Source organism: Mytilus trossulus, chromosome 2 (genome assembly GCF_036588685.1).
Source record: "Mytilus trossulus isolate FHL-02 chromosome 2, PNRI_Mtr1.1.1.hap1, whole genome shotgun sequence".
Lineage (NCBI taxonomy): Eukaryota > Metazoa > Mollusca > Bivalvia > Mytilida > Mytilidae > Mytilus > Mytilus trossulus.
In genome coordinates this window covers 51,596,434-51,619,206 of record NC_086374.1, presented here as the reverse complement: position 1 = coordinate 51,619,206, position 22,773 = coordinate 51,596,434, and the positions used below count along the sequence as shown (strand labels likewise).

General features: G+C 30.4%; 1 long non-coding RNA gene across 1 annotated transcript in view; it reads right to left on the bottom strand.

Annotated features, from left to right (window-relative positions):
* LOC134707528 (uncharacterized) overlaps positions 1-22,548 on the bottom strand; it is a 33,294-nt gene extending 10,746 nt beyond the window's left edge. The window contains exon 1 of the long non-coding RNA XR_010105721.1: positions 22,333-22,548. This is a non-coding gene — a long non-coding RNA (uncharacterized LOC134707528). The remainder of the gene's footprint in view (positions 1-22,332) is intronic.
* Between the last annotated feature and the right edge of the window lie 225 nt (positions 22,549-22,773).

Sequence of the window (22,773 nt, the reverse complement as noted above, 5' to 3'; positions counted from 1 at the left end):
ACACATAAATCAATGTAACATTTAAAGAGAGAGAACTTTTGCATGTTGACAAATAATCCAATTATTTAATATCTGTTATATGATAACTTAAACGCAGCGCCTGTTTCGAAATGATTAGTAAAACTTACAGATTTATGACAATGGAGTGTCAATTATTCGCTAGCATTACATTCAATTGTGCTAATAAACAAGATGAATCATTAAGAATCTATCTTTCCGTTATATTTATAGATGAACATTAAAGACAGGATTTCACTATTTTGTAATTGATTGTCTTTTGCTAAATGAGCTACATGATAGATCATTTTCAATATTCAGATTCAGATCAATGAGTTCTAAATGTATTAAACCATCTTGGTGGGCCAGTGGTCGACCAAGATGAGGTATGTCATTGGTTCCATCCCCGACGACTTAAAAATTGGTATTCGTTGCTTTTCCGCCAATTACATGGCATTTAGAAATAAGAAGAACAACTGAGCTGCTCGGAGTCGGAATAATATGTCCTAATAGGGTGTCCACGAACTGTTATGTTCGGAGCTAGCATGTTGTAAATCGACTCAGCCGGCTGGTCTAGTACAAAGCAGGGTTCAGATTGAAATTACACTAGTCCCACATATGCATTTGAATTTGCAACTAAACAGTTAAATAGCCACCCATCAACATAGTCATCATCATTTCATGTATGAATTAATTACAGTGTACATGTTTAGAAATTGTTAGTCAATATTATTTTTGTAAGACATAAAATGCCGGGTGTTCACGGAATGTTTTCTTGCTGTATTTATGTAACGAATCATTAGGTTGAATAACTTCCTCTATGCAATTTGAGCGTCCCTCTATTGTTGTCATCGGAAGTATTCATTCATATATACCTTCCAGTGCACGTTTGTTTACCTTCTATCATCACGGTTTTCCCTCGTTGTTGCCTTGTGTGGAGAATTTTCGCATTTGAGCTCGTTACATATGGGAAATTATCGGCAAAAAGGTGTTCGAGAAGACAACTATTCAATAGCAGTTTATTTATGAAAAGTTTAGAAATAAAAAGTTTTAGTTTGCTAGAAAATTCACGTACACTTGTTATATACTTAATTAAACTCAACTTCGTACTTTATTTGGCCATTTTTTTTATTCGACTGTTACTTATGAGTCTTTTGTAGATAATACGTACGTCTGGCGCAAAATTTCAATACTGGTTTCAATGATGAGTTTTTTTTATTAGCAATATAATTACATAAAACATATTCAATTTTTTTTCTAAAATTGAAATTTCATATGACTTAAGTAAATCAATAAAGCGTTTTTACAGATGCTAAAAGAAACTATTCATTTTATATATAATATTCATTGTTCCGGAGGCGACCATTATTATTCGTTTTCTTTTTAATAGAGCTGCTTTTAAAATTAATTTGAGTTAACATTTTGATAATACAAGGTTTAAATGAACTTTTGCACAATGGTATTTTACTTGTTATATTCTCTCTGTATTATCAAAGTTCATTCTTGACATTGAAATGCATTGGTATTTGTGTAACTGTTACATGTAAAACATCTACAATATTCAATTCCCCATAAACCTTTCATAACCCCTATTACTCTGGAGCTCTTAAAAGATAAGGTTACAACTTCGAAGCTAAGTAACTACCAAATGTCATTAGACGACGAAAAAACATACCACTGTAGCCTAACAATGAATAAATTGTTATAACATCAACAGTTAACGAAATACTATGAAGAAACATAATTAAAGATTGAGATCAAAACTACAACCATCGAGATACTCATTTGGTCAGTAAAACTTCAGTGAACAGTTCCTTAATAATGCCAACATGAATTTGGTTTAAGAAAATGTTGTTTATACTCTTTTGTATACTTCTTTGTTTCGATCTTCAATATGTCTTTTAAATACATCAATTTTTGACAACATATATTACATGTAAATAAAAGAAGATTTCTTATTGAGATGTAACAACAAATTGATCAAGACAACTGATTGTGCTCTCATTTATAAAATCCTACCTGTAGCAAATTAGACAGACAGTGCATATGCTTGCATTCTGTTAAATGTCATCGTGTAAACGGATTTCAAATCAATTTCAATAATGTATCTTCAAACAAATAATTGAAGGTATGAGTTATTTAAACAAATGTCATCAAAGTAACATGCTTATATATAAATATATTCATTCTTTTATATAAACGAGGCCGTTAGTTTTCTCGCTAGCATTGCTTTACATTGTCATATCTTGGCCTTTTTATAGCGGTATTGCTCATTGTTGAAGGCCGTGCGGTGACCTACAGTTGTTAATTCTGTGTCCTTTTGTCTCTAGTGAACAGTTGTCTCATTGGCAATCATACCACATCTTCTTTTTTATATTATGTATCTTTATTGTTTTCACTCATTATATAAACATAGTATTCATCATTTAATCAGTCATTTTTGCCCCTCTGAAAGGTCTTAATAATGCTGTTTATGCATACTAAAAGAGAGTAAAGGTACATTGTATATATAACACATTATGATTATCGTTCGGTTGTTTGATAGTTTAAAAGTTAGTAAGACTTCTTTTCTTTTCTGTTGTTTATGTGATATTGGCTGTAAATTAAAACCATGTTAAAACTTCTTATCTGGTCGACCATGTAGGTGATTGTGACAACCCCCACTGATGTACCTCTGTTCAGAAAACCAGCATAAAGTCGTCTTGAACTATTAGCACGTTTACTTATTCTGTGCATGTGTTTCAGCTTTTATATCTGACTACAACAAGAATGTACTTACCGTATATGTTAGATTAAAATATTCTTATTTGAATCATTATCACCAGATATGGCACAAAACGTTATATGCATTTAAAGATCGCGGAATCATATGCCAATGAATTTATAGATGCATAGAAATTCTTAAAGTAAAATACTTAAATAATTACCCGCATAGATAAATTGACAAGAAATATTTCTATGCAACAAAAATTAAATCAGACAGAAATTATGCAATCGGAAAATAATACAATCAATTGACAAAGCTTAATATTGTACGCAGCAAATGTGTTACAATTTAAGGTCTTTTCATTTATAATGGAATCACAGTACTGTATCATTCCTAACTATGCTACAAACGATAATAAATTCCTCAGTTATTTCCTTTTAAATCATTCATTAATTTATAATAGCCACGTGCGTTTCAGATTAAGACAACAGTACTTTACCAAGCTTCATGCCTCACAAATGGAAGAAAATGACACAAATGAAAGTAACAAAGATGCAAATTTTATTTCAAGAACCCTTTAAAATTTAGTTTAAACATATATTATTTTCCTAAACATGCAAAAGTGATGAAACACAAGCGAGACTTGGTTCATGTACGTCGACTAAGGATAAACATCTCTTAATTTCTGCTGCTTTCTTGCTAAATGCATAAGTATTTATGAGACATAGAGACGTTCAGACCAATTATTTCGACTGCGGCAACAATTTTCTGAATACTGTATTTCTTTGTGCCTAAGCTTTCAGTGTGTTGTTTTCTCAATTCAATAATCTATACGAACAACACACTCTTGTGTCCTTTAACTGAAACAAGTGTTTGGACAGTTTTAAAGTAAAATATTACCGTTCATATCAAATCAACCAATTGTTCTGTATATTGTTGAAATAACTGCATGAAAGAAAACTATTTTGAATAATTACTTTCTTCTACAAAGTTTGAATAGCAATAACATCGGTGGTTCCGGTAAAAAAAACAGGAGATTAAATGCAAAACTGATAGGACATGAAATATAATAATTCACGAAAGAAAGATATTTAAATGGAACACAAGAGATCACCTGGTATTAGGTAGGTTAGTGTTGCTCAGTCTATAGTTTTCCATGTTTTTGTTTTGTGTACAGTTATTTTTGTATTGGTTTTTCTTTTTTTGCCATGAAGTTGCAATTTTCAGTTAATTTTCGACATATGAGTTTAAATGTCTTTTTTTTATTATTAATTATCTCATCTCTTTGATGATATGAAAGAGTCACCAATGCATAAATTTTAACAGTTAAAATATTCATTTAAATATGACGATCGCACAATAGATGTCCAAAAAATGTATCATTCTTATGAAATGCATGTATCTTATGGTAGTCAGTCTTTGTCGACATGTATTATTATTGATATGGTAAAAACTGTAAATTAACTGTTTATAAAACTCTTATAATAAATTCTAATATTTTCTCCTTCATGAATAGATTATAAAAAAATTTGGTACTTAATGGTCTTCAACTTGGTACTTTATTTAAACTTTAAACATTATTTTGATTCGAGTGTCACTGATGAGTCTTCTGTAGACGAAACGCGCGTCTGAAGCAAATATAAAATGTTGATCCTGGTATCTATGATGATTTTGTTTACCTTGTTTTATTTGTGCTTCTTTGGCTTTCCAATATATATTGGAATTGCTGATTTTGAAATATATTAGGGATTTTGCAAAATATAATCGACTAAACCATTACACTAAGATTAAAAGAAACCATATGTATTAACAAGATATTAAAATACATAAAAGGTCAAATTTCATCTTAAAAACAACGACAGATTGAATCTATTAGATTAGTCAGACAACAATGTATGAGTGTCCATAAAACTAGTTATAATATGTGTATAGGTGCTTATATTTGTAGAGATTATCGCCCACAATTCAGTTATTGGTTATAAATGGATTCGAAAGTATACTTGACAGAAGAATAATAGCCTATTGACATTATTAATTTTATAAAACGCATGATACGAAAGGTCATTGTATTCTGTGAAGACATTCAAAACACGTATGTGTAAACTGTCCTTTGAGCGATTTAAAAGAAACACTTGTCAAATAGAACACGTGATTATTATCAAACAGAACATCCATGTCTTATCAACGTCTTCTCTTCTGTGCTATTTTTTAGGAACAAAATGTGTTACAAGGTATTTTTTAGTATATGGCATATGTCTGAATAGCATACTGTGTCCACATTCAACAATTAGGAAAATGCTAGCTTTTTTGGCACACAATTTGAAGTTTTAATTTTCTATTTTAAGTTCATATGTGATGATTTTAATTGCTTGCTGTTGAATTCTATAAAGTAAAACACACTCATCAAAGACATCTTGATTATTATTTAGTTTCGTCTACAAAGAATCACCAAAAATATCCACCAAGGAAGTTTGTTTGACGGGTAGTTAAGATTTTTTAATGTTTTGTACACGTTGGCATACGATGTCAGGGCTTCAGACTTCCTTACAGAAGTAAACAATCTACAAAAAATGTCAAGTAGGCAAAGTCTTCCCAAAAAGATATTTTTGAATTACCTTTAACATTGTCAAAAACACTATGCTGATAATATGAAACATATGACTGACGGTCGTTTTGCTTACAAATTGATAAACATCCTTATCGAATACGCAGTTGAAGAACATTGAAAACCAAAAGGTACCAAAATATTGTGCCAAATACGGAAAAGATTTGAATAGTATCATACAGAAGTGCAAAATATAAGGCTGGTGATACCCACATTAACAAATTGCCAACAACAATGGCATCGATACAGTAGCTGTTTGTAAAATCTCATAAAAGATACTCGAATGACAATTTGATACACCACACGCACGTTTCGTTAACATATATTCAAAAGTGGCTATAAAACAAAGACAACTTAGTCTTGAAAAAAAGCCATTGCGTGTTTTTTAATACAATAACTACGCCAACGCCTTTATGACCGAATTTATTGTTAGCATGTGTAGACCGACAACGAACAGGTTGTAAACAATGTAGTGGACATAGCAAGGGCTAGCAAAATTAGATGGTCCACAGGTGACTCTGCTTGGAAACACCTTTATTGACTTTCAACGACATTTCTGGTGGTGCAACATCTAACTAACATACTGTTCGTGGATGGCAGTGTCGACCCATAAGTCTAATGACAACATATCGTACTTCAAACAAACCTTGTACAATGGTGTGAATGTAAAATAGAGTTTTAATTTATTTAAAATATTGTGTCATATTCTGATTACAATATGAACTAAGTCGAGCCTGGACCAGTACACTAAATAAAGGCAACAGTAGTATATCGTTGTTCAAAAGTCATACATCGATCGAAAACAAATCCGTACTACAAACTAAAACCAAGGTAAACACATCATCCATAAAAGGAAAAAAAGATTCCCCACTATATATGGTTATAAAAGTATATTGAATTAAACAAAACAAATTATATTGAAAAAAACAGTTGTAATAATAAGATGAAATACATACTTCACTTTTTAAATGGACAATCTTACAAAATCAAAATAATTTACTTAATTCATGAAAAAATCTAGGCCAATAATTTTTTATATTTTTCAAACTAAAATTGCGACAACACCTGTTCTACCTTAAACGTAATCAACGACCATATACATTTACACATTTGTAGTAGAATAATAGTAGTAGTAGCTAACTTAAACATAACAGATGCTAAATCAATAACAATTATAGAAAATCATTCGTCAGAATCTAACAGCACTATTTCTGAGAAAAATAAATCAAAAGCTATAAGATATGAAAGGAAAAATAAAACAAAAAGATAAAGACTTGAAGTATGGACACTATAGTGACCTAATCGTCTGTTCTGGTCATTTATTTTTACAAGATTGTTAAAGATTTTCCCGATGATGCAGACTTTTATGATGGAATGATTTGGCTGGAGGAAGTTTTTCAGTAAACAAACTGATTGTTTTGCAATCTTTAAGAACTACGATTAAAATACATCGATTAAGTTATTTACTCAATGCACGCCAAAGGCAAACAGTTTTTAGAATCAAAGACAAAATTATTGTCCTTTCGAACATGAAAAGCTCTGAACAGAACAACAACCTTGCATTCTGTCAACTTTCACGTATATAATGTTAATAAAACTGTGACCATAATGATGACGATACTGTCTGCAAAAATATTAATATATAGCGCCAAAATGTTTTTTCCAGGATCAGGAATCAGAGACCTGTCATACTCTTTACTTTTAGAATACGTAAAACCTAATTCTCTACTAAAGAAAACACTGCTAAATTGGTATCAGACAGTCCTAAGCTGAGCATGCGGTATTCAGGAGTAGGAATACCGAATGGTTGGCTCGGAGTCAGACCAATGTGATAAGGTGACATGTCTTCCTTCGGATTGTGACCTTATGAACGAACACGTAAAAAGATAAGGCTCAGTGTGTCGCTCTAGTAAGATATAAAATTCATGACTATATTGCGCTCACATGTTCTCGTCTTGAATATACATTCAATTTGCCATGGGACAGTCATCCAACCATCTAAGAATATACCAGTGTTAAAAAAAAGACAGCAATGGGTATTTATTAAAAAAAAATGAATAATTGTTAAGTTTTATTTATCTGTCGCATTTGTTACGACTTTTGTTTCAAAAAGACAGATAAATATTTTTTTAAATGTAGAATCCAAAGTATGCATCATGTCATTTAACATGACATATTACTTTTACATTCATTAAAGACTGACATGCTGAAAGTAGTTGCTGTTATTTTAATCACACATGTAATGGATCTTTTCAACATTTTATATAAAAAAGATGACAGTTTAAATATTTTTCCATTTCACAGAACTTATTAACGGATTCTCGAATTTCTTTCAGCTTCGCTGATGCCCATTATAATGAAGAAACTGATGAAAATTTATAACATACACAAATCGTTAAAATATGATGACTAATGAGTTTGAAAAACGATGCCCTAGTTTGACACTCATCGTTGTATTACTTCATACTGAATGGTCTTTCAAAAGTTGAATACGTACGACGTCATCTCGTTTGATATTCGTGTTATTATGATGGTTCGCTGTTTAAACTCGGATATACAATTCTTAATTAGCCACTAGATTATAATACACATTATCTAATATAGGCTTGTAATTTCCAAATATTTCCATTGCAAATATTACTATTACTATTCAAACAATTTGCACGGACCTTTAAAAATCTGTAAAGTTTACCTTGAGTGTGGTAATTTCTTCACTCAGCCAATGATCTTAGGTGGCAGTTGCTTATCATACTGATGGACAACGATGTTTGATAATGGTAATTTTACCTAAAACCTCTGTGTGTGTCAATACTCCATATTGACATGATATTACTACTTCGTTGCACCGAAGATGAATAGAGATGATAACTTTCTGAATACTCATATCCCTTCCTAATGAAGTTTACTTTATTGTTAATTAAAAATATTCGGATTTAAAATTATTTTAAAAATAACCAGCACCCTTTAAGTAGAAACGTTAGGATGAACGCAGTTAACTGAGATTTTTTATAAGAATGACGTCATTTTACAAAGTATTCGATAATAAAATGTTCTTGTATGTGACCCAAAGTAAAGAGATGTCCGTTATTCTATTAAAATTATCTAAATTTAAAAACTAATGCACGGATATCTTCTTGATTTTCTTCTCAAAATGGTGTGTTTCCGAAAATGTATGCTAAAGTAAAATATACGTAGGAAAGAAAATCTAATTCTAGGATGTCGTTCAAAATTCGTATTTGAACGAAGCATTAAAACCAATTAAACGACTTTTTGCAATAACATTAACGGTACAAATTGCATTGCCCCAGATCCTCAATTATATTAGACCCTTCAAAACGATCAATTGTCGAGTATAATAGAAAAAAGTCATGCAATACACCAAATTCACAATTTTGTGAAAGTATAAATAACACCAAGTTTCAATATAAGTCGTTTGTCAATTGTCGATTATAATAACGAGGCCAAAGACATTGTTTTATCTTTTTTTCAGTTTGTATTTTTAAAAGCCATAAGGTGGTACAAAACCCCTTGATTAGAATTAATTTGGCTCGTTTGATTATCATAAAATGTTGACAAAACATTTACTTTGACCCTTTGACAAATATATCAAAATTTCAAAAAAATTAAACCAAGCACTTTCTCGGAAATTTTTCATTGAATATATAGCAGTTCGACCAACACTAATTTTAATGTTTAAGAAGCTTTAAAATATTTCCTGAATTATACAACGTGATTAAAACGTTTAGCTGTTTCAATAGAGTTACCTCCCTGTAGTGTTAGGTTGCACCTTGATATGATAAAAAAATGTAAATCATTTGACAGTTACGTTTTCAATTGCACATAATACTTCAAGACATTCAGAAACAGTACTGCACTAATACAATGTATCATGATGCTATAAGAAGTTATTAAAGGTACGAGAATATCAAAGATACCAGGATTTCAAAGGTACCAGGATAATAATTTAATACGCCAGACGCGCGTTTCGTCTACCTAAGACTCATCAGTGACGCTCAGACCTAAATAGTTATAAATCCAAATTAAGTACAAAGTTGGAGAGCATATAGGACCCGAAATTCCCAAAAAGTTGTTCCAAATACGGATAAGGTAATCTATTCCTGGGATAAGAAAATCTTTGGTTTTTGAAAAAATGTAAGTGATCATCATTTTGTTTAACCGACAATACCTTACATCATTTGGCTCTTTATTTTACACATATATATAACAGTTGTTGTCATACGTTTTATGTGTTTTGATTAGGGAATTTTCGAAATAAATTTTCCTCGGATTTCAGTATCTTTGTTATCTTATCTTTTTATAGCTACTTAGTGTTTCTTCCAAGGGTGATGTAATTTGAACTAACAAACGTATTACATTTAATCATGATTCCCAAAATAATGGCTGATAAAAAGTAACTATGTGAAGAGAATTATACTTATGTCTGTGATATTAGAGAATATTGGTAAATAAATCAAGATTTGCAGTAACCCTTTCGTGATAAGTGATCTTCAATACTTGTGAACCATTTTCACCGCATACTTCAGATTATACAACATTGAACATAGACTGGAACTGCATACATTTGTTACTGTCAAGACAAACGTTTCAGTTCATTGCTGACCAGATTTCCTAATATAAAGGAATCTGACGTTAGAAACAAAGAAAAGAAATTTTTGTCATATTAAAGTACTTACGATTTGGCTTTTAGAATTATTTTTAAGGAAGTTGATATTCTGCACGAAAGGTTTTAAAAAGATGGCATTGTGTTCCATTAAACCTTTTAATGCATTGCTAAAAGCTGTCATGTTTGAGATTTTTACGAGTGTGTTACGTTCAAGGGTCTAGACTAGCCGAGTCTGATTATAACCCGGTTAATCAGATTAAAGATTATTCCTAGGCATGCGTTCGGACAATCTAGCATGTTTTTTAATTTGTTTTATCACCTTTGTTGATGTATTCCTATGTCTTAGCGGGCTGGTTGTTTGTAGTTTTAAAAGATATTCGAATATATTTTGGTAATTCCTACATTGGTATTTGAAGTAGTTTATCTTTATTATATTTAATACAGGAAAATGACAACAGGGCGGCCTTAAAATCACTTTGACTGTATAAGGTTTCAACTCCCTCAGGCAAAGTTGACTTGAGATAAATTTGGCTATTTTTGTTATGTATGTTTGTCATATAGCTCTTCAACGCTTTTCGGTACTTATACATCCTCGGATGTCAAGTGTTTGGCTTTGAGGTTCCTGATTCAGGTAAATCCAGCTTCGGACGCATGAAATTATTAAACATGTTGTTTTAAATTTTTAAAAGTAAACTTCTAGATCAAATACCAAATAATTTTAAAAATAAGATCAAATAAACGAAAAATCCAATGGCTATCAGATTTGAGTATCACTCACATATTACAAAATATGATAAAGTATCATTGTTCCTTAATACACAAGCTGACAAAAATGAGACAAAAAAAGCAATGCCTTATAAGCATAATTACATATTGAAAGTGTCATCAAACGTGAAGTGACTGTATGGTATATATGAAAATGAAATGGGTTCACATATCATTGACGTTCTAGACCAAATTTCAAATCATTTAGTGAAATAGACGCGATGTGATGCAATGAAGGTTTAGGACAGACGGATGGACACATATATAAAAGTAAACAACTCACTCGTTAGTAGAAATATATAAAAAATGCAGTAAATACATTTTGTATGATTCCAACGTTTAATTGAACACATTAAAATGCATATGCCAAATTCAGTAAACATTATCATACAATAAGACCTAATTGCTGTTCACATGTTTTAGTTAGACATTTATTACTAATTGTCCAAGGGATGTAAATAATAACAGAATACATTGTACAACTAATGATCCTAAACGCAAGAAATGGCCATAATTTTGAGGAATTAAATCATTGCATACGAATAGCTTTAAATATACCATTGGGAGCTGTTTTGCATATGGCCACAATGCAGTTATTAATGTGCGACAAATTTAATTTGATCTCTTTTTTCTTCTAAAACAGTACAAATTGAATGCAATTCAATAAATGATGTTTTTTTCAATGAAAATACCGGATGTGTAATTAGATTTGTCAGACAATCATTGACATGGTAATATTTGTATCATTGTCATGGAAATCAGATGGTGAACTTTTATTTCTATTCATTTGAAAAAAGAAGTGTCTACACGCAATATCTGAATGCTTTCGTAGTATGAATTGAAAGAAAGATTATGAGAAATGCTGTTCTCTTTAATCAGACGTATATTTAGGGTAATTTTGAAAGACAAATTATAAAAATGCTGTTCTCTTCAATGAGACATAATTTCACGGTTCACGGTGGTATTAAAAGAAAATCAAAGACACCAACATAGAAAGTAGACGAAACAAATTAAGATATAGCGATTGCCACAACCAATGTATTCATACCATGTTAAACAGTGCTAGAGACAAACACATACACGAAAACAATACTAGCCATTCTGCTAAAAAAAATTACAGACTTTTTTTTATTCTTTATAAAGCTGATGCTCTGTTCAATTGCTATGATGTTCAAATTGTTATAAGTGTGTATTTTCATGAGAAACATAGAAATAAAGTGGACGCATAGGGATCTTTTAGGGTTGAACGAGATTATTAATGTTTAAAAACTGTTCGATACCTTTGCTCTTTGGCGTTGTAACTCCAATTCAGTAGGTCTGTCGTCTTACATGAAGATACAGGTAGTATTTGATTATAATTTGCGTTTGGAATAACGTCTGCTAGGATATCACTAGCCAAGTAAATCAATCGTACAGTATCATTTGATAGGAGTTTGCTTTGAGAAAACTTTGAAATCCATTTTTTCGTGCTTTCCGTTAATGTTAATTTTTTTTTTACAAAATTTGCATTAGATTTCAGATTTTCTAATTTTTATGACATCAGGCATCATTGAAGAGAACTTAATTGTCAAAATGCTTATTTTGTTAAAAAAAAGAAAAAGAAAATACCTCACTTCGAGTTAAATTTTAAACGGAAAGTCCCTTACCAAACGGCAAAATCATAAGCTTAAACACATCAGAGAAACGAAAAACAACTGTGCTATTGATGACTTGGTACAGACATTTCCTTGTGTAGAAAATGGAAGATTAAGCCGCCCGGTTTTATGGCTAACTTATTCTCTAACTTCTAAAATTGCATTATATATAACTTGTAACTAAATTTTATTTTGACCATCAAACAACTGTTGCATGAATTCTGATGAATACGTTTTCAGAAAAAATAAAATTCTTTTGCCCAAAACATAATGACGTAGTAAAACCTAAAAAAATTACTGATATGGTATTTCTTTCGAAAAGAGGGGCGAAAGATACCAGAGAAACAGTCAAAACTCATAAATCTAAAATAATCTGACAACGCCAGCTCCGATCTGTTGAAAATGTGTTACTTTGAAGAAAAAAAATAAACATCTCGAATTTCTATTAATACCATGATTATTAAAAGATAAGCTATCTGTGTGACATTTAAATAGTACGAAGAATTTCCAAATTGTATTTTCATTTCCCATCACAAAGTTGATATTCATACAAATATTGAAACTAAGCTTATTGTTAAAAGCAAATCAGGAAGGACGACACTTTTGGTGTTTGCAGTATCATAAACATAGGTCTTAGTACAACCTGCATATCCATCCTCTACAAATGTTAAACAGGTTTGTTACCGATCAATAGTGTCGTTATTCGAACAGCACAAGTTCAACCATGTGATTTACAAAAATGAACTGGATATTAAGGTTTTGAAACAAAGCTCTATTAAATGACGACTTGAGGCAAAAACTTATACACGTAGACAAATGGAAAATTATGGAAAATTTCAAAATATTATAGTCTATCCTTCTACTGGCCACAATAATTGTTTCAGTTCTTCGTTGCTTAACAACTTCATTCCACCCTTTTGAACAATACCTACATGGCAACCTTTTCAGTTTCAATAATGAAATTTCTTTTCATAAAACTAGAAAGAGCAAATGCCAAAGATAGTCATTATTTTATTATTTTCTGAAATAAAATTATGTGTGATATTACGAGCGCTCAAAGTACAGATTAGTGTTTAAGTAAGCATACAACTTAAATGTCAAATGAATGGAAGACATTTAGAGCTTTTCGTCTTAATGAGAGAGAAAAAGTATAATTACAACTATTTTTTTCAAATCTTCGTAAATTTTCTCAACATTGGATTAAGATGCCAGAACATTATATTGAAATATAACAATAACTTTATCTAAAAGAGTTGACATAGGAAGGAGATTTTGAATGCGATCGTTTTATGAAAGACATTATATGTGTAAAATGTATCATGATTATTGTTAATGAAATGACATCGAACTGACATGAACCAGGAAGAAAACATTAGAAGGATAGTTTAAGAGTAGTTTTCGTGAGCTCTTTGACTGTTTGTTCAAGCGATTCTTCGCGTGCATGCTACCAATACGTTTTACTATATTTGTGAAATGCGTTGGTGTGACATTAATGTTACGAAAGAACATTGTATTGATCAAATTTTGATTAAAGATAAAATGCAAGATGCTTTGAAATATACTGAACCGAAATAAGTATACAAGCACTAGAGTTAATTACAAGAGTAGTAACTTCGTTTAATAATTCCACTAGGCGATAATCTCGATATTCGTTTTTTTTAGATGCGACGGCGTAAGTTACAACGTCATTGTATAGACCGTGTGTTTGTGATGGTGGATTGTAAGTATGCGAATGCATACGTTGAAATACTACGAGAAGGCCCACGTTACTAACTTTTTTTTCACAACTTCTATGTTTGTATTTTGTATTTTTTTTATCTTGTATATCATTTTTCGGACACCACAATGACAGGTGTCACATTTTACAGCGGTATACTACTGATGCCTTTATTTGATAATATTTGAATATGTATATGTAAATACATATAACAATGCTTTCAAATGATGTAACAAAAAAAGCTCCTTCAACTTGTATAAATTTGAATTTTAGAATTTGACGTGATTTCTCTAGAAAATTATATCTTACAAATATTATTGTTTTCTAAATGTCATTTCATATCGTTTTCTAGTGCTTACAGTGATAATTGGGTGTTATAGACAAAATTGGAAACACATGTAGTATTCCAAGAGGATTATTAACCTTCAAATTGAAATTTGAATGTGAATTCAATTATTCTGAACTGAAATTCAATCAGTTTTCGCATTGACAATCAAAGGACATGTGGAATTGTCTATTTTTAGTACAGTTCGAAGACTACTCAATACGCTTAGTTTAATACATGATTTGTACAGTATCAATACCTTTATACCACACAGTATTCATGTCTGTGTTGGTGTTACAATGTATGTATATTAAGAATCGTAAACACAATTGAAACAAACTCAAATGAAGCATACTTTACAAAACTGGAAAAAGTAAGGGATTTTTATATTTAATATACGGGAAATGTCTTTACGAAGTAATGAATATGACAGTTGCTTCCCTTTCATTTTATGTGTTCGAACTTTTAATTTTGCCACGTGATAAGGGATTTTCCTTGGAATTCAGTAATTTTGTTATTTAACTTTTTTCGTTAATTCTTTTCATAATATTGCATTATTAAGAGAACGAAATTATTTTTCTGTCGCATTTAAAATACCGAATACAATAAATGAACTAGATCCACATTTCGACATACAATGTCTCTTTGTCAAGTATTTGAAATTTAAAACTGAATTCAAACGAAATCCAAGAGTGATAAAAAAGCGCGTAGGGTAAAATCTGTCAAGAAATCAGAGCTGAAAATTTATCCACACTTTCAATGAACTTCTTAATTTTATTACAGCAAATTTCACTAAAACAATAACCATATGTGCATGTCACTGCCGAAATTCTAGCTCCTGGTCTGTCGGTAGCCTTGCAGTCTAACAGACCAATATCAGAGATAATTGTCTATATTTATAAAACTATAACAACCCTTATTTCCAAACCGTATTTAATATGCTGGGAATTAACTCCCCTTTCTTATTCTTAAAATTGGTGATCTCCTCCACATTATAGTTGGTCGAAAGCCTGCTATTAGTATGACTATTTAAAGCTATTAGACAGTACTAGCGACAACAAACTGGATTAAGATTCATCAATAATACACAAGAGTTGCTTCAGTTGTTGAGTCATACATTGGTTGAACTGCACGTATTATCTAGGCGGGATTTTTTTGGTTTCAAACAAATTAATGAAATTTGCATTATAAACATTTATAGAATGACCATAATCAAACGGGTTATTTTGATTTCTTTATGCACATGCCATGGTATTTTGTTTTAAATAGTAATACAAGTACTTCATCTGACCATATCACTACTGATGGACACAAATGAAGCGAGAGTGGCTATTTATCTCTCACACGTTTTACAAATGTAAAATCTCTTCTAAGATTAAAGTTTTTCATGTAGTTATGGGGAATAGATAAATATTGTATTTAGCGAGGTTATGTGGTAAAATCTTAGATATGAGGCAGATTTAACGTTCTCCGTATTATCCTTTATGTCTAGTTTGATAGGCTGTATAGATTAAACATATAATGCTACTACGACGAAAATCATATCTTCATTTTTAATTTTGTTTTAGGGTAAAAAATTACACAACACCGGGAAAAAAACATATTATATAATTCATAAAGAAAACCAATATTCGAGATTACAAAAAGATCGAGGGGGTAAAATATAAAAAAGGGACATTCAAACTCGTAAAACGAAAATGAAGTGACAACGTCATGGTTTAAAAAACTAAAAGGAAACGACAAACAGACAAAAGTACAAAAGCCATAACATGAAAACTTAAGACTAAGTAACACGAACCCCACCAAAAACTTGGAGTGATCTTAGGTGCTCAGTTATTTTATGTTATCGCTTATTTTTGGGGTTTGCATTCGATAGTGAAAAATGAAACTACAATTACAGTAAAATGAATTCAAGATAAAATGATATAAGTGATTGTCAGTTGACAATGACATAACACAATCCTTTTACTCCTTAACTTAAATTAATTTTGACAATTTTTCTTAAAAAATAAGTCTCTCCCACCCTAAATGATTTAATTTGTTTTTCATTTAAAATTCTAGAGTTAAAGCCTGGAACTTGTGTCGCTGTTTTTTTTTCTTGTAATGGAATTACCAAAAACCCTTCGCAAAATCAAGTACTGTAGGATGTAATAAAACATGCACTATTATGCCATTACACGGATGGCGTATTGCTAAATATCGAAGATGTTTACATATCTACAATAAATGTCAAATTTTAAAAATTTGCTAAATGTTTTTCATCCATTTTGTAATCATGTGAATTATAAAGCTATATGTCGCGATGGAATTTATATATCATTATAAATACAATTATAGGGGTGTACTGAACTGTGTGTGTTAGGTTTACAACAAACCATGTAGTAGTTAGTTCATCAATTATATATGCTAAATCCATTGCGATCATACAGATAACACAACAGTAGTCTTGTTATTTAGATCTTACATGTATATGATAAAATCTACATATGTCGTTTTATTCTAGCAATAATGTAATTAGAGGTTATGCATTTAGTCATGTCATTTATTAACCTTAGTCCTTGATAATAATGAATGAGATATACACTATAAACATTTAGATCGAAATTCATTATTAATTTTCGGAATCTCAACATTTTATTTTTTTATTGTTTGAGATGTTGGTTTTGCCATTTTTTAAAAGACTTTAATATAAAAAGGAGATGTGGCCACTACGACAACTTACTCCCAATCTTGGACAGTGATGTTAAAATTTATTTATTGTCAGGTTTCATACATAAATTATGGATAATAGGCCATTTGCAGATAATAAAATCTAAGCATAAGCTTAAATTAAACTGGGGATGTTAGTATTTGAATGTACATTAATATCAAGTTATATTGAATGTATCTCGAGATATTTCATTAAAATATTTTAATAAACATGATAAATAAGCTTTTAGTATTAGTAATACATTAGACGTAACAGGTAACAGGAAGTAATGATTCTATACTCACTGAATAAGACCAATTAAACTGATTTGATGACAATTTTATCACAAACAATCATGATGCTGCGTTATAAATATTCAATATCTGCCTTTTTATGTTTATCTTCATATTATATCTTTGATAATTCGTTTAAAACAATGCTAGTTTTATTTAAGCCTTAGACTTTCACTGATAAGTAATATTTGGGACGTGATTAAAATGTCTACTTTAAATTACTGGTAAACTATTTTAAACTCTTCTAACTCTTTGGGTTGTTTTTCGCAACTGTTGCGACAAGATTTGACCAAATCTCTTCTTTGGATTATTGATTCCATTGCAATATAGGCTATATTGATATAGAAGAATAATTATGTATGTCCAGTTGGCTGAGTAGGATGTATACTTCATATACAGTCATTTCCGGTCGGAATCGGGAAATTAAATCCTTTGCTTTTGTTGGAAGAGAGTAGTAGTATATCTAACAGAAAGGTTAGCAACTGAAGTGCGAAACTTAAGCATTCACCATTAACCTTACAACAACCCCATTTTTCTTCCGTCATCTGATTTTCGGAAGTCATCAACATTTAATTGCAAATTAATTGTCTCTCGAAATGTTGTTGTTTAATACTTTCAGTAATGCGTATTTTTAGCAGTTATAACATTTTTGTTGCTTCCTTTTTTTTTCTTAAATTCTGATGTTGACATCAAGAAAAAATTATTTGGAGAAAGTTGGTTTTCTCGGGCTTAAGCCATGGGATATGGACCCAAAAAGTTGACAATTCTGGGGAAAATATTCAAATGTCCGATCCATTCTACGTTATAATTTCAATTTTGCCTCTAAAAGACGTGTTATTTAAACACCTGGTTTGCAGGGAAGTAAATACCGAGTATCGGTATACTTACTATATAGGACTTGTGTTGAGCAGGGCTTAGTCTTGATTGGTCGTCATCGTATTTCTAAACTCTGTCTGATTTGTTAAAAAATGCATTTGACGCTACATTGTACCAACTATTTATAAAGTCACGAAACTATTTGATTAATTAGAATCTAGGTTATTCTCGTTCGGATTGAGCATTAAATGCTTGCCACTTAGAGACAATTAATCACAAATTTTAGCATCGATGATGTTTGAACAAGTAAACCGATTAATTTTGACACATTTAAGTGTGCCTTTCCCATGCAAATATTCAGGCTTTCAGTTGTTGTCGTTGTTGTATTCTGTTCTTATTAGATATATTACCCGCACCTTCTGAATAGAACTATAAGAAATAAAATTGAGAATGGAAATGGGGAAGGTGTCAAAGAGACAACAAAAGCTTTATAACTTTATTAATATGATCATGGTGAACTTTGCCTCCACAATGTCAACGTGGTTTTATGTCTTCACCAATCAACTTTTTATGACCTATGTCATTATAGAGTTTAGAACAAACTCGGTGAATAATCAGCGAAACAATTATAGCCCTTGACATAATTTAATAATTAAACACATTTATTGTCTTGTTTTATCAATATTCTATTAGGACCTCTAATGACAGTGTACATATCAAAGTAATCGGAAAATACAAGTGCTTAACTCCATCTATAGTAGGCGATATTTTATAAGTTGTTTTAATAAAATCGCAGACAGAGTCAGTTATAAATTTCCAGAACACCTGCATTGCTCAGGATTGTCAAAACCATAATTGTTATTCTGTCATAAAGGAAACAAAGTAATTCCAGCTGTATTGTATCAATGTTCTTCTGACCATTAACAAAGCAAATCATATTTCTTTGTTTTATGCAAGTGCTGCCTTTTTTTCATCTTAATACAGAACTATAATAAATCAATGATTTCAAAAAATCAAAAAGTATGTTATCATCATGATCATAAGAGATGATTTAAACATTCATTTTATATCTCTTTGATCCAGATTTTCACATTTACATCTTTTTGATCCAAATTTTCACATTTCAGGTCGTAACACGTGGAATATTGACTGTTTGTGGATGATGTTCGAAAGTCTCCATAAAGACAGCATGGAGAACAAAAACTACGTACTTAGTTTTCATAAGTGTACTACATGTATTGCATGATCGACAATGTCTTCAAAGAAATACACACGTACATTTGATTGCAGATCTACCAAAAATATGTCACACAAGTATAGAAAACTCGTCAAAGATATCAGACTCTTAATGGCACAAATGCCATATAAATTTACGTAGAGACAAGAGAGGGGAACTGAAAAGAACACAATGCGAGGTACATGAATCTGATCTTATAAAGAATCACTTTGCAAACTATCATTTGTACGCAAATTTCTAAAAAAACGCAATTATGAGAGATTTTGAATTAATTTGAACACGACTTACTTGTAAATCTATTTTTCATTAAGTAAAATACTTTTTCATTCAGATAAACATAATCTTCTTTTTCAATTTTTAAAACCAATCACCATCAGCTTTGTTCTATAAATTAGAGAAACATCCCTGTTGCAAACTTCTGACATTTGGTGAGCATCTCTAATACTAGTATTGGAAATGTAATTTAACTTTAAACACACAAGAGCCTGAGCGAATAGTTGAACGTGATATCGCTCACACCTGGCAATTCGGAAAAAATGCAGAGTTTCTTCTTAGAGCTGTTTACATGTTTGATTTAGAAATATATCGCTTTTAATCTAGCTTAATTTATGAATAAAAAAAATATCAAGAATGTATGTGGATTCTGTTGTAGAAAGCTTGAGTAATAAAACTATAAGGGTAAACTTTAAATAAAGAAATCGAATTCTTTTAAACAGTTTTTTTGAAAGGTTTATGCCAGTTTCTTAGAAGAAAATTTCATTCAAAGTTTAACATTTTTGTTCAAAATGAAGATAGTAAAACAGCATCTTTCTAATTTAAAAATGTTCCTCTTAAAAAATCGAATAATAGTTATCTTAGAGCTTCATTCATTTGATTTAATAAAAAAATGTTAAAGTTATCGCCTCTAACAGATTCGATCATTTCATCATTAAAAATACTGAAATCAATTTAACAAAAACAAACATTTGAAAAATATGTAAAATCTTCAGCTTAACTATTTTTACTTTATGTGATCATTGCATGTACCATGACATGACATTGTTTCGTCGACATCAACTATACTTAATAGAAAAAATATCAGAATGATCATTGCATGTATCATGACATGGCATTGGGTCGTTGACATCAATTATACTTAATAGAAAAAATATCAGAATGATCATTGCATGTATCATGACATGACATTGGGTATGTTGATAATAATTATACTTAATAGAAAAAGTATCCGATAAAGGCAACAGTAGTATACCACTGAAATTCATCAATAGATTGAGAGAAAAAAAGCAAATCCGGGTTACAAACTAAAACTGAGGGAAACGCATCAAAAATAAGAGGAGAACTACGACACATCAGAAATACAACATTAAAATGAAAAACACACAGAAACGAACTTTAATATAACAATGAACACTTTAAGAAAAAAATGGTGGATTTAATCTGGTTGTGTCAAACCTCCCGCTTTATAGCAATGTTAAATAAACATTAAAATGACAAAATTACATGATAGGACATAATGTGTTGTAACGTTTGCTTTCCTTTCTGTTCTTCAGCTGCTGCAAGAGAATTTATTTATATGGCAATCTTACAATACTGAAAGATAGGCTGCACATGGAATATTTTTTTCACATAGCTAATCTTTTTTCAAATATATAAATGGAGTAAGTGATTAAAAGCCAAGTTGCGACCACTAGATCTTAATTTCAAATGATTTCATTTTATTGTTGAGTTTTGGTCTCATAAAAGTCGAAAAACTATTTAAATTTTCAATCGCCTAAACATTTTACGTCAAACAATTAAAAACATGTGTATGCATAGATGACATTTTATAAATGTACAGAAAATTAAATGACACATTAAACCTAAAGATACTCTTTTGTTTCTATTTCTACTTCAGTTAACGTAGTAAAAGTACTTTTAATTACCAATCATTATTGTCAAAATTTAAATACAATAGGATAAAATAGTAATGCTTATTTGTATATTTTTTGTTTCATATTTTGCTTTTTATAATGATTGATATGACGATCTTTTCTCTGCTACATTACTTCGTACCGGATAATAATATGTTTCATTTTGCGAGTAATATTACTATCTATTATTGTTGACAGGAAATTAAAACGTTTGTTCCTTTTGGCCAGAGAAATATCAATTTCTTACTCTTTCTGAAACCTTCTAAGTATACCAAACGTCCTCAAAGCATGTAGTACTATTACATATTTCAACAAACAATCATAGGCTTATGGTCATTTTTTAAGTGCCAATCAATATACTAAAAAAAACTAATATAAAACGATCCCATCTTTATAGGAAATCATATTTTTGTACTCCAAAGATATTTTTTTATTTTCTTTATGTAACAATTCTCAAGGTTTTTTTTTACATATAAAAAAAAATACTATTCACAAGGATTTGAAAAATAAAACTCGTTTTGTTTCATGATGCAATAGTTTACTAAAATGCACAAACATGACATAATGACTGGTCGTGTTATTATTCTTAAACATTTCAAACATTTGTTAAGTTTCAAATTACTATCTTCGTAAATTGAATGCAATCTTAAATATCCTCATCTGCCTAATGGCTAAATGCACAATCAAACGTTTTAACATGCTATTTATCAACGGTATTTTTTAAAAAGTTTAGAATTTGAAATGTGTTTTTTTAGCCTGACAAATCCTAGTTGGAATAATTTTTTAAATGCTGTTTCTTGTTTAAAAGCCCTTTTGCAAAAACATTCATAAGCTGAAATCTTTAAAAATGAATTATTCTATGGATACTTTCATGCATCTAGAAATATGTATTCTATATACAGAAAAGCCCTGACAAAAGTTAAGTAAAATGGAACAGGTCACAATTTTGACATAATTTCTTGTTTAATGAATCAAAATTATAAAAAGAAAAACATATAAAATGTGTTGCTTACCTTAAAAAGTTTTGAAGTTTTTTTATATTCTGTATAGAAAAGTCCCGTTTGAAGCTAAACCGAAGACGTATCTGTCCTTATAAGTGATAAAGCTATGCCGTCATAGAACCCACTCCTACAGATATATCGAACTTTTATATTGTTGATGATCTTGTTCTTAGTGACAATGCGTATCTTTGAAGTCAAAAGTCATCAGCATTTGTAAAATCAGAATCATCCATATCACTTAAACGTTTGTTGTAAAATATATCACGTGATTAATTTACGATCGATTAAAACCTTGATATCAAATGATAAGGAAACATATTTACATTAAAATGTAAAGTTCCAATAAAATTCTAGAAATTGTTCTTATGGTCGTTTTTAATACCTAATGACATTAAGTCAATACATCTACAACATATATAGTATTTCTTATAGATGTCACAAGGTAACAACATG